We start from the raw sequence: 14,146 nt of genomic DNA, 5'->3' as shown, positions 1-14,146 counted from the left end.
GAAATGACACTGTAATAACATGTAATTATTAACATGTAATTACATGGTAATAATGTTTTGTGGCATATGTTCTAAATGTACATGAACAATGTAATACATTACCAATAGCTCTTCTTCCCCTCGAAAGCAAAGATGGCCGTTCCAAAGAAGAGAGGGTAGTCTTTGGCATGACCCACCTTCGGCAGGTTGATATGATTTGGGATGTTCTAGAAATCAAACAGAAACATTGTTGAATATCAAATAAAGTACAGTAAGGTCATTGAATAACAATGCATAGCAGTTAACCTTGTAGGACGTTCGTCCACCACAAGCAGCAAGAACAGCTTCAATGAGCCTTGGCATAGATTTTATAAGTGTCTAGAACTCTATTGGAGAGGTCTGACACCATTCCTCCACGAGAAATTCCATCATTTGGTGTTTTGTTGATGTGGTGGAAACACTGGCAGAGCACACTACCCAGCAGCCACCCCAAGGCGGGGGGCCCCCAACTCTTAGTTTTTTGGGGGTTGTGGTCCCCCCGGAGGTCGGGCCCCCCAGATAGTATATGAACATGTCATAAGCCATGAATGTTTTTTTTTTTTTTACTACAGGAAATTAGCTCTTCTTCTAGCCATGGTAGCCAAATGAATGGACAACTGGACATTTTTATACATGACCCTAAGCATGATGGGATGTTAATTGCTTAATTAACACAGGAACCACACCCGTGTGGAAGCACCTGCTTTCGGTATACTTTGTGTCCGTTCATTGACTCATGTGTTTCCTTTATTTTGGCAGTTCCCTGTATTTTGATGTGTTGTATATCTGTTTGGGTCAGTGATCATTTGAAGTGGCTCTCTATTTGCCCTCAGCATGCATTTTTTTCACCCTTCTGAATGTCTTAAGCAGGGATGGGCAACTTTGATGGGGGTGGGGGCCACAAAACAAAATCGGAGCTCATCATGAAGGGCCACAGGGTCTCACGGTTCTGCACCCACATCCATACCCACACTAGCCTTTGGTTTGTGTTAAAGCAATTTTGCAGTTTTAAAGCACGTTTGCTGCAATTCTACTCATTTTACCATGGAGCAGAGAGAACAATGTGCAGTTTTTAATATGATATCTGATGATCAAATGGGGGCCCCCCCAGTCGGTAGTTTCACCAGGATTACTTTAAGTTTAGATAGCTGGCAGCTAGACTAACTGTAAAATGTTAGCTGACATTGGTTAATTGAGTGACTGTCAGTAACTGGCATAACAAGAGAAAAACTGCTGATGCAGAGTTTGGTTTTCGCCAGGCATAATGGGACCCATCTCGTCCAAAAAGTTGACTCAAGTTTGCCAAAAAAGCACCTGGATGATCATCAAGACTCTTGGAAGAACGTTCTATGGACAGATGATTCAAAAGTATAACTTTTTGGACGACATGGTTCCAGTAATGCCTGGCGAAAACCAAACTCTGCATTCCACAGTAAGAACATCAACCTCGATATTAGACATATTAGTGTTAAGGATAATATCATTGCTGATGCTCTGTCCCGTGCTCCTTTAGCCTAGTTTGTATTTTCTCTCTGCTGAACCCGGCGGGATGCCTGCGCCTCTTTTCTCTAAAATCGCTGCCTAGGTGAGTTTGAGGACGGACAGTCAGCTAGGGGACACGGGGCTACTGTTAGAAGCCGGGACTGGTATCCGTTTTTTTTTGGGGGGAATTTTGGATTGTTTTAAATATGTTGGGTGGTAATTTGCTTTGAGGGTGGGACCCTCATTTTAAGGAGGGGGGTGTCACGGCCCCTCCTCTGCAGTGCAGGGGCGGTTCCTCCTGTAGGCAGAGGAGGGTCGTTAGTGATTTGGAGCCATCTGGGCTCAGGGTATTTAAAACTGCCTCTCTCTGCCACTCTCTCAATTCAATTCAATTTAAGGGCTTTATTGGCATGGGAAACGTGTGTTAACATTGCCAAAGCAAGGGAAGTAGATAGTAAACAAAAGTGAAATAAACAATAAATATTAACAGTAAACATTACACTCAGAAGTTTCAAAAGAATAAAGACATTTCAAATGTCATATTATGTATATATACAGTGTTGTAACAATGTGCAAATAGTTAAAGTACAAATGGGAAAATAAATAAACATAAATATGGGTTGTATTTACAATGGTGTTTGTTCTTCACTGGTTGCCCTTTTCTTGTGGCAACAGGTCACAAATCTTGCAGCTGTGATGGCACACTGTGGTTTTTCACCCAGTAGATAAGGGAGTTTATCAAAATTGGGTTTGTTTTCGAATTCTTTGTGGATCGCTGTAATCTGAGGGAAATATGTGTCTCTAATATGGTCATACATTTGGCAGGAGGTTAGGAAGTGCAGCTCAGTTTCCACCTCATTTTGTGGGCAGTGTGCACATAGCCTGTCTTCTCTTGAGAGCCAGGTCTGCCTACGGCGGCCTTTCTCAATAGCAAGGCTATGCTCACTGAGTCTGTACATAGTCAAAGCTTTCCTTAAGTTTGGGTCAGTCACAGTGGTCAAGTATTCTGCCACTGTGTACTCTCTGTTTAGGGCCAAATAGCATTCTAGTTTGCTCTGTTTTTTTGTTTGTTCTTTCCAATGTGTCAAGTAATTCTCTTTTTGTTTTCTCATGATTTGGTTGGGTCTAGTTGTGTTGTTGTTGTTGTTGTCCTGGGGCTGTGTGGGGTCTGTTTGTGTTTGTGAACAGAGCCCCAGGACAAGCTTACTTAGGGGACTCTTCTCCAAGTTCATCTCTCTGTAGGTGATGGCTTTGTTATGGAAGGTTTGGGAATCGCTTCCTTTTAAGTGGTTATAGAATTTAACGGCTCTTTTCTGGATTTTGATAATTAGCGGGTATTGGCCTAATTCTGCTCTGCATGCATTATTTGGTGTTTTACGTTGTACACGGAGGATGTTTTTGCAGAATTCTGCATGCAGAGTCTCAATTTGGTGTTTGTCCCATTTTGTGAATTCTTGGTTGGTGAGCGGACCCCAGACCTCAGAACCATAAAGGGCAATGGGTTCTATAACTGATTCAAGTATTTTTAGCCAGATCCTAATTGGTATGTCAAATTTTATGTTCCTTTTGATGGCATAGAAGGCCCTTCTTGCCTTGTCTCTCAGATCGTTCACAGCTTTGTGGAAGTTACCTGTGGCGCTGATGTTTAGGCCGAGGTATGTATAGTTTTTTGTGTGCTCTAGGGCAACGGTGTCTAGATGGAATTTGTATTTGTGGTCCTGGCAACTGGACCTTTTTGGAACACCATTATTTTTGTCTTACTGAGATTTACTGTCAGGGCCCAGGTCTGACAGAATCTGTGCAGAAGATCTAGGTGCTGCTGTAGGCCCTCCTTGGTTGGTGACAGAAGCACCAGATCGTCAGCAAACAGAAGACATTTGACTTCAGATTCTAGTAGGGTGAGGCCGGGTGCTGCAGACTGTTCTAGTGCCCTCGCCAATTCGTTGATATATATGTTGAAGAGGGTGGGGCTTAAACTGCATCCCTGTCTCACCCCACGGCCCTGTGGAAAGAAATGTGTGTGTTTTTTGCCAATTTTAACCGCACACTTGTTGTTTGTGTACATGGATTTTATAATGTCGTATGTTTTTCCCCCAACCCCACTTTCCATCAATTTGTATAGCAGACCCTCATGCCAAATTGAGTCAAAAGCTTTTTTGAAATCAACAAAGCATGAGAAGACTTTGCCTTTGTTTTGGTTTGTTTGTTTGTCAATTAGGGTGTGCAGGGTGAATACGTGGTCTGTCGTACGGTAATTTGGTAATCTCTCTCTCTCTCTCTCTCTCTCTCTCTCTCTCTCTCTCTCTCCTCCTCCTCCTCCTCCTCCTCCTCCAGGTATGATCCTGGTTTGTTTGTTCCTTTGTAGGTTAACCTAGTTTCCACTCAGTCATGTTCACACACACACAGATTCATGCATCCATGCACCTTACCTACACCCTACATTATGACATTTCCACACCTCATTCCTTTTTCTTTGTTTAAAGTTAATCGTTTTTGGCTTACCTTTTGATTGGCCTATACCTGTTGTTCATGTCCCCTCATTTTTGCCACAGGCTATGAGCCGGCCTGTGACACAAAGGTCAAGCATGGTGGTGGTGGTGTGATGGTTTGAGATGTTGTGGCAGGACTTGAAACGAGCAGTTCATGCTTGAAAACCCACACGTCACTGAGTTAAAGCAGTTCTGCATGGAAGAGTGGGCCAAAATTCCTCCATAGCGACGTGAGAGACTGATCAACAACTACAGGAAGCATTTGCTTGGAGTCATTGCAGCTAAAGGTGGCACAACCAGTTATTGAGTGTAAGGGAGCAATTACTTTTTCACACAGGGGAATTGGGTGTTGCATAACTTTGTTTATGAAATAAATATGTAATTGTTGTGTTATTTGTTCACTTATGTTCCCTTTATCTAATATTAGGTTTTGGTTGAAGATCTGATAACATTCAGTATCACAAATATGCAAAAGTAGAGAAAATTAGAAAGGGGGCAAATACTTTTTCACAGCACTGTATATAGTATTATTATATTGTTGATTGATTGACTATGACTTTTCAGATCACCCAGTAGTGCTATCTGCAGGGTTAGCTCCAGGTAAATATTGCAATCCTTTAGCCATTCCTGGACCTGTGACCAAAAACAAGCTACAAATGGACAGTACCAAAACAAATGATCTAATGATTCTGTCTCTTCGCAGCAAAATCTGCAGAGCTGGGAAGATTGTATCCCCCATATAAATAACATTCTATTGGTAGCAAGAATTTTATATAATAATTTTAATTGAAAAATTCTAGGTTTTGAATCCGGCGTCGTTTTGCGTATCAATTCATTAACACTATGCCATGGAATCGGTACGTTAAAAATCTCTTCCCAACTATTTTGCAATCTATATGGGACGGCTGTCAATCCTTTGGTCCTTAAATGAAACTGGTATACTTTTTTATTTATCACAATTTTCTTTAACCAATTATGGTCTTTAATGCAGGGCCGACAGACAAGTTCCTTACTTTTCCCCCCTTCCACTTTCCTCTTCCATTTTTGCGGTAATACTGCAATTATTTGGTTGTAATTTTGGGTAGAGCAGACATTTCCATATGTTTTTGTTAGCTGCATGTGCGACATAACTCCACCAGTCCTACATATGATATCATTTACGAAGATTATACCTTTTTGAAACATTTTTTAAATTTTTTATAAAGTTTTTTTTATCAATTAGTATATTTGAGTTTAACCCCAATCCATGTTGCATTATTTGTTCTGTCTTTTCTGGAGGATTACATTGAAATTGCAACCAACTTTCTATGGCCTGTTTTAGAAATAATTATATTTGGGAGATGATTTCCTTTTCAAATAACTGAAAGTGAGAGGTTGTAAACTGAATAAAGGGGAAAATGCCATTCTTGAACTTTGTGTGAGACAATCTGACTAATTTGCTAGAGAACCAGTTCGGATTTAAGTGTAACTTTTGTATGACTGAAGCTTTTAGTGATAGGTCTAATGCTTTAATATTTAATCATTTCTGTCCTCCGAATTCATATTCATTATATAAATAGGCCCGTTTAATTTTGTCTGGCTTGCCGTTCCAAATAAAATGTGTCATATCATTTAAAAAACTGTTAATATGCAGTGACTTTAGTTGGCGAGGCCGCTACTATTTTTATGAATGGATGTTTCATTTTGGAGCTCTGCATCTAGTAGGTTATGTATTTATTGTAATTCAGCTTTTAGCTGCCAACATGTACACCATGAATAAACTAACTAAAACTGAGACTGAGGGAACGATCGCATGTTACAGGCTTTCCATTTATATTCAGAGGTCGGAGGTTATCACGTTAATACGTTGGGCGCACCGATTGGTGTCACCTCGTTAGTCAGTATGCGTTACACCTGTACTGGCTTGTCATCTCATTAGTCAGAAGGCCTTTCACCTGTGCTGGCCCAGGGGTTATTTAAGAGTGGCTGGCCCAGTGCTCCAGTGGTCTTGAGAGATGTGGAGGGTTAACACCTTTAGTTGTCTTGGTAGATGTGGAGGGTTAACACCTTTAGTTGTCTTGCTAGATGTGGAGGGTTAACACCTTTAGTTGTCTTGGTAGATGTGGAGGGTTAACACCTTTAGTTGTCTTGATAGATGTGGAGGGTTAACACCTTTAGTTGTCTTGGTAGATGTGGAGGGTTAACACCTTTATTGTCTTGCTAGATGTGGAGGGTTAACACCTTTATTGTCTTGGTAGATGTGGAGGGTTAACACCTTTAGTTGTCTTGATAGATGTGGAGGGTTAACACCTTTAGTTGTCTTGGTAGATGTGGAGGGTTAACACCTTTAGTTGTCTTGGTAGATGTGGAGGGTTAACACCTTTAGTTGTCTTGGTAGATGTGGAGGGTTAACACCTTTAGTTGTCTTGGTAGATGTGGAGGGTCAACACCTTTAGTTGTCTTGATAGATGTGGAGGGTTAACACCTTTAGTTGTCTTGCTAGATGTGGAGGGTTAACACCTTTAGTTGTCTTGGTAGATGTGGAGGGTTAACACCTTTATTGTCTTGCTAGATGTGGAGGGTTAACACCTTTATTGTCTTGGTAGATGTGGAGGGTTAACACCTTTAGTTGTCTTGATAGATGTGGAGGGTTAACACCTTTAGTTGTCTTGGTAGATGTGGAGGGTTAACACCTTTAGTTGTCTTGGTAGATGTGGAGGGTTAACACCTTTAGTTGTCTTGGTAGATGTGGAGGGTTAACACCTTTAGTTGTCTTGGTAGATGTGGAGGGTCAACACCTTTAGTTGTCTTGATAGATGTGGAGGGTTAACGCCTTTAGTTGTCTTGGTAGATGTGGAGGGTTAACACCTTTAGTTGTCTTGATAGATGTGGAGGGTTAACACCTTTAGTTGTCTTGATAGATGTGGAGGGTTAACACCTTTAGTTGTCTCTCACTATTTTGATTTCTAAAAACAATTATTTTTCTGATCTTTCCCCGTTTTGCTCCACTTTTTGGTTTGCTTCCTGTCTAACTTTGGTGTGGGTTTTAATTTTGTTTGCCTCTTCTTGGGCAAATTTTAGTGGGTGCTCATGGTGGGTGTCTTTTAGGTCCCAGTTGTCTCGTAGAACCCCACCTGTTTCGTTTAGGTTGTTGTTAGTGATTTCTTGTTAGTTCCCCCTTCTGTTTGCCAACCATTTTTTTGGTTTCTTGCTGGGGAACGTAACACATGCCACGGGACTGGGGTGCATTCATTAGTGCACACTGTAGCAAACTGTCCCAAGAATGTTGCTACAGAAAACATTTTGCACTGAAAATAAGTGTTTCTTATTGGACAAGTTCATGTTAGTCCACCTCCCCCAGAAGACACAGTCCTGCAGTATGTACCGTGAAGAAGATAGACCTGCAGTACCTACGATGCAGTAGATAGTCCTGCAGTACCTACGATGCAGTAGATAGTCCTGCAGTACGTACCGTGAAGCAGAAGAAGTAGATGAGGACCAGGCTAGTACACATGGCCAGGTTGGCTACCAGAGAGAGGGGGGCCAGGTACTTCAGGTTGGGGGTGAACACCAGGAGTATAACGGCTGGCAGGAAACACAACATGTAGAGACGGGAGTCGAAGCCGTCTGGTTGCTGTGGCAGTTCATGGTTGTCCCGTTAGAAGCCTCCACCACCTGAAGGAAGAATGCCAAAGAATAATGAACACATTAGGGTCTGCTTTTCATCCCTTTCACATGTCGAGCCAACCTAAAACTGTACTGGACCTGGTATTTTCTTCACATTGCCCTTTCCAGCAAGGTTCAAGCAACTGTTATAGTCAGGACTCAAGAGGACTGAACAGTATTCATTACGTTCGGAAGGTATTCAGACCCCTTGACTTGTTGTTTTTCATCAATTTACACACAATACCACATAATGACAAAGCAAAAACAGGTTTAGACATTTCCGAAAAAATTTATAACAAATAAAATAAAAGAAATCATATTTACATAAGTATTCAGACCCTTTGCTATGAGACTTGAAATTGAGCTCAGGTGCATCTTGTTTCCACTGATCATCCTTGAGATGTTTCTACAACTTGATTGGAGTCCACCTGTGGTCAATTCTATGACGACATGATTTGGAAAGGCACACACACCTGTCTATATAAGCTCCCACAGTTGACAGTGCATGTCAGAGCAAAAACCAAGCCACGAATGATCCGTAGAGCTCAGAGACAGGATTGTGTCGAGGCACAGATCTGGGTAAGGGTACCAAAACATGTCTGTAGCATTGAAGGTCCCCAAGAACACAGAGGCCTCCATCATTCTTAAATGAAATAAGTTTGGAACCACCAAGACTCTTCCTAGAGCTGGCCACCCAGCAAAACTGAGCAATCGGGGGAAAAGGGCCTTGGTTAGGGAGGTGACCAAGAACCCAATGGTCACTCTGACAGAGCTCCAGAGTTCCTCTATGGAGATGGGAGAACCTTCCAGAAGGACAACCATCTCTGCAGCACTCCACCAATCAGGCCTTTTTGGTAGAGTGGCCAGATGGAAGCCACTCCTCAGTAAAAGGCACATGGAGCCAATTGGAGTTTGCCAAAAGGCACCTAAAGGACTCTCAGACCATGAGAAACAAGATTCTCTGGTCTGATGAAACCAAGATTGAACTCAGACTGGGGCGAAGGTTCACCTTCCAACAGGACAACGACCCTAAGCACACAGCCAAGACAACGCAGGAGAGGCTTCGGGACAAGTCTCTGAATGTCCTTGAGTGGCCCAGCCAGAGCCCGGATCTCTGGAGAGACCTGAAAATAGCTGTGCAGCGACGTTCTCCATCCAACCTGACAGAGCTTGAGAGGATCTGCAGAGAAGAATGGGAGAAACTCCCCAAATACAGGTATGGCAAGCTTGTAGTGTCATACCCAAGAAGACTCGAGACTGTAATCGCTGCCAAAGGTGCTTTAACAAAGTACTGAGTATAGGGTCTGAATACTTATGTAAATGTGAACGTTCATTATTTTTAATAAATGTCTAAAAAACTATTTTTACTTTGTCATTATGGGGTATTGTGTGTAGATTGATGAAGGAGGGAAAAACAGTGTTAGAATAAGGCTGTAACGTAACAAAATGTGGAAAAAGTCAAGGAGTCTGAATACTTTCCCAATGCACTGTAGCTGAGTAACAGAACAAGCAGAATCTTGTCCTCTCCAGTGATAATAACATCCAAACTGCTGGTCCTGCTAGAATCTTGTCCTCTCCAGTGATAATAACATCCAAACTGCTGGTCCTGCTAGAATCTTGTCCTCTCCAGTGATAATAACATCCAAACTGCTGGTCCTGCTAGAATCTTGTCCTCTCCAGTGATAATAACATTCAAACTGCTGGTCCTGCTAGAATCTTGTCCTCTCCAGTGATAATAACATCCAAACTGCTGGTCCTGCTAGAATCTTGTCCTCTCCAGTGATAATAACATTCAAACTGCTGGTCCTGCTAGAATCTTGTCCTCTCCAGTGATAATAACATTCAAACTGCTGGTCCTGCTAGAATCTTGTCCTCTCCAGTAATAATAACATCCAAACTGCTGGTCCTGCTAGAATCTTGTCCTCTCCAGTGATAATAACATCCAAACTGCTGGTCCTGCTCAGGAAGAGGTAAACAGCACCACCTAGTGGTGTGAAACAGTACTAGCCAACATGATGACATGTCCCTACCTGTTTGACGTTGTCACTGAGGAAGACGAAGTAAACGCAGCAGAAACCCAGCTGGGTGATGATCAGAAACACGTTCACTATCCACCTGAAGGAAGACAGGGACAAGGACACAAATCAACATATGTTCTAAACATTAGAGGGGACTGGAAACACAAGCCAGATATTAAACCAAACACTGTGAGGAGTCGACAACTCTTATTGAATAAGGTCATAACACATGTCATAATATAGAAAAATAGAGAGAGTTCGACTTGTTATTACAGAATACATTTCACATGATTCATAACCTTCCAGTAGGTTCTTCTACTGCAGACACATTCTACTGCAGACACATTCTACTGCAGACACATTCTACTGCAGACACACAATCTACTGCAGACACAATCTACTGCAGACACACATTCTACTGCAGACACATTCTACTGCAGACACACATTCTACTGCAGACATCCTACTGCAGACACACATTCTACTGCAGACACATTCTACTGCAGACACATTCTACTGCAGACACATTCTACTGCAGACACATTCTACTGCAGACACACATTCTACTGCAGACACACATTCTACTGCAGACACACATTCTACTGCAGACACATTTTCTACTGCAGACACATTTTTTCTACTGCAGACACATTCTACTGCAGACACATTCTACTGCAGACACACATTCTACTGCAGACACACATTCTACTGCAGACACACATTCTACTGCAGACACATTCTACTGCAGACACATTCTACTGCAGACACATTCTACTGCAGACACACATTCTACTGCAGACACACATTCTACTGCAGACACATTTTCTACTGCAGACACATTTTCTACTGCAGACACATTCTACTGCAGACACATATTCTACTGCAGACACATATTCTACTGCAGACACACATTCTACTGCAGACACACATTCTACTGCAGACACACATTCTACTGCAGACACACATTCTACTGCAGACACATTCTACTGCAGACACACATTCTACTGCAGACACATATTCTACTGCAGACACACATTCTACTGCAGACACATTCTACTGCAGACACACAATCTACTGCAGACACAATCTACTGCAGACACACATTCTACTGCAGACACATTCTACTGCAGACACACATTCTACTGCAGACATCCTACTGCAGACACACATTCTACTGCAGACACATTCTACTGCAGACACATTCTACTGCAGACACATTCTACTGCAGACACATTCTACTGCAGACACACATTCTACTGCAGACACACATTCTACTGCAGACACACATTCTACTGCAGACACATTTTCTACTGCAGACACATTTTTTCTACTGCAGACACATTCTACTGCAGACACATTCTACTGCAGACACATTCTACTGCAGACACACATTCTACTGCAGACACACATTCTACTGCAGACACACATTCTACTGCAGACACATTCTACTGCAGACACATTCTACTGCAGACACATTCTACTGCAGACACATTCTACTGCAGACACACATTCTACTGCAGACACACATTCTACTGCAGACACATTTTCTACTGCAGACACATTTTCTACTGCAGACACATTTTCTACTGCAGACACATATTCTACTGCAGACACATTCTACTGCAGACACACATTCTACTGCAGACACACATTCTACTGCAGACACACATTCTACTGCAGACACACATTCTACTGCAGACACACATTCTACTGCAGACACATTCTACTGCAGACACACATTCTACTGCAGACACATATTCTACTGCAGACACACATTCTACTGCAGACACATTCTACTGCAGACACATTCTACTGCAGACACATTCTACTGCAGACACATTCTACTGCAGACACACATTCTACTGCAGACACACATTCTACTGCAGACACATATTCTACTGCAGACACATTTTCTACTGCAGACACATTTTCTACTGCAGACACATTTTCTACTGCAGACACATATTCTACTGCAGACACATTCTACTGCAGACACACATTCTACTGCAGACACACATTCTACTGCAGACACACATTCTACTGCAGACACATTCTACTGCAGACACACAATCTACTGCAGACACACATTCTACTGCAGACACACATTCTACTGCAGACACACATTCTACTGCAGACACATATTCTACTGCAGACACACATTCTACTGCAGACACATTCTACTGCAGACACACATTCTACTGCAGACACATTCTACTGCAGACACATTCTACTGCAGACACATATTCTACTGCAGACACACATTCTACTGCAGACACATTCTACTGCAGACACATTCTACTGCAGACACACATTCTACTGCAGACACATAATCTACTGCAGACACACATTCTACTGCAGACACATCCTACTGCAGACACATTCTACTGCAGACACACATTCTACTGCAGACACATAATCTACTGCAGACACACATTCTACTGCAGACACATCCTACTGCAGACACATTCTACTGCAGACACACATTCTACTGCAGACACATCCTACTGCAGACACATTCTACTGCAGACACACATTCTACTGCAGACACACATTCTACTGCAGACACATTCTACTGCAGACACACATTCTACTGCAGACACATTCTACTGCAGACACATTCTACTGCAGACACATTCTACTGCAGACACACATTCTACTGCAGACACATATTCTACTGCAGACACATTCTCCATATGTACCTCACCACCCCCCCCCCCCTCATATTGAGTGCCTTCTCAGCCACAATTCATTCTCCATACCATACTGCACAGCATCACCATAGTCCAGAAAGGGCTTGTTCAACCTAGAACAGAGGGAACATCACTCAGAAAGGGCTTGTTCAACCTAGAACAAAGGGAACATCATTCAGAAAGGGCTTGTTCAACCTAGAACAAAGGGAACATCATTCAGAAAGGGCTTGTTCACCCTAGAACAGAGGGAACATCACTCAGAAAGGGCTTGTTCAACCTAGAACAGAGGGAACATCACTCAGAAAGGGCTTGTTCAACCTAGAACAGAGGGAACATCACTCAGAAAGGGCTTGTTCAACCTAGAACAAAGGGAACATTATTCAGAAAGGGCTTGTTCAACCTAGAACAAAGGGAACATCATTCAGAAAGGGCTTGTTCACCCTAGAACAGAGGGAACATCACTCAGAAAGGGCTTGTTCAACCTAGAACAGAGGGAACATCACTCAGAAAGGGCTTGTTCAACCTAGAACAAAGGGAACATCATTCAGAAAGGGCTTGTTCAACCTAGAACAAAGGGAACATCATTCAGAAAGGGCTTGTTCACCCTAGAACAGAGGGAACATCACTCAGAAAGGGCTTGTTCACCCTAGAACAGGGGGAAAACACTCAAGGCCCAGATTCAGAGTGCTGATCTAGGATGAGGTCTACCCTGTCCATGTAATCTGATCTAGGATCAGGTCTACCCTGTCCATGTAATCTGATCTAGGATGAGGTCTACCCTGTCCATGTAATCTGATCTAGGATGAGGTCTACCCTGTCCATGTAATCTGATCTAGGATCAGGTCTACCCTGTCCATGTAATCTGATCTAGGATCAGGTCTACCCTGTCCATGTAATCTGATCTAGGATGAGGTCTACCCTGTCCATGTAATCTGATCTAGGATGAGGTCTACCCTGTCCATGTAATCTGATCTAGGATCAGGTCTACCCTGTCCATGTAATCTGATCTAGGATCAGGTCTACCCTGTCCATGTAATCTGATCTAGGATCAGGTCTACCCTGTCCATGTAATCTGATCTAGGATCAGGTCTACCCTGTCCATGTAATCTGATCTAGGATCAGGTCTACCCTGTCCATGAAATCTGATCTAGGATCAGGTCTACCCTGTCCATGTAATCTGATCTAGGATCAGGTCTACCCTGTCCATGTAATCTGATCTAGGATCAGGTCTACCCTGTCCATGTAATCTGATCTAGGATCAGGTCTACCCTGTCCATGTAATCTGATCTAGGATCAGGTCTACCCTGTCCATGTAATCTGATCTAGGATCAGGTCTACCCTGTCCATGTAATCTGATCTAGGATCAGGTCTACCCTGTCCATGTAATCTGATCTAGGATCAGGTCTACCCTGTCCATGTAATCTGATCTAGGATCAGGTCTACCCTGTCCATGTAATCTGATCTAGGATGAGGTCTACCCTGTCCATGTAATCTGATCTAGGATGAGGTCTACCCTGTCCATGTAATCTTATTCATTATGGTCTGAAAGGCAAAACTGAATATGTGCCCAGATTTCAACGACCATCTAACTTGAAACACCCGTCAACAAAATGACCATACACAGTGTTTACCCCATGTTCACTAAATGTGACAGTATTACTTCAGCTGGTGTGAGGAATCTGACGGACATGTTCCTGTCACGACACTGGTAGAGGACATTACTAACCCATGTTTGATCATCTAATGGAGGACAATGTTTTGAACAATGGATGTAGGGTATCCTACGCAACTGAAATGTAAGGCG

The 14,146-nt window shown here is 42.6% G+C and overlaps 1 pseudogene; it reads right to left on the bottom strand.

The window, feature by feature from the left end:
- Positions 1-14,146, bottom strand: part of LOC121585793 — a 64,460-nt pseudogene that overhangs the window by 38,007 nt on the left and 12,307 nt on the right.

This window comes from Coregonus clupeaformis, chromosome 2 (genome assembly GCF_020615455.1).
Source record: "Coregonus clupeaformis isolate EN_2021a chromosome 2, ASM2061545v1, whole genome shotgun sequence".
NCBI classification, from domain to species: Eukaryota; Metazoa; Chordata; class Actinopteri; order Salmoniformes; family Salmonidae; genus Coregonus; species Coregonus clupeaformis.
Note: the sequence above shows the minus strand (reverse complement) of the source record. Positions and strands in the feature narration are given on the sequence as shown.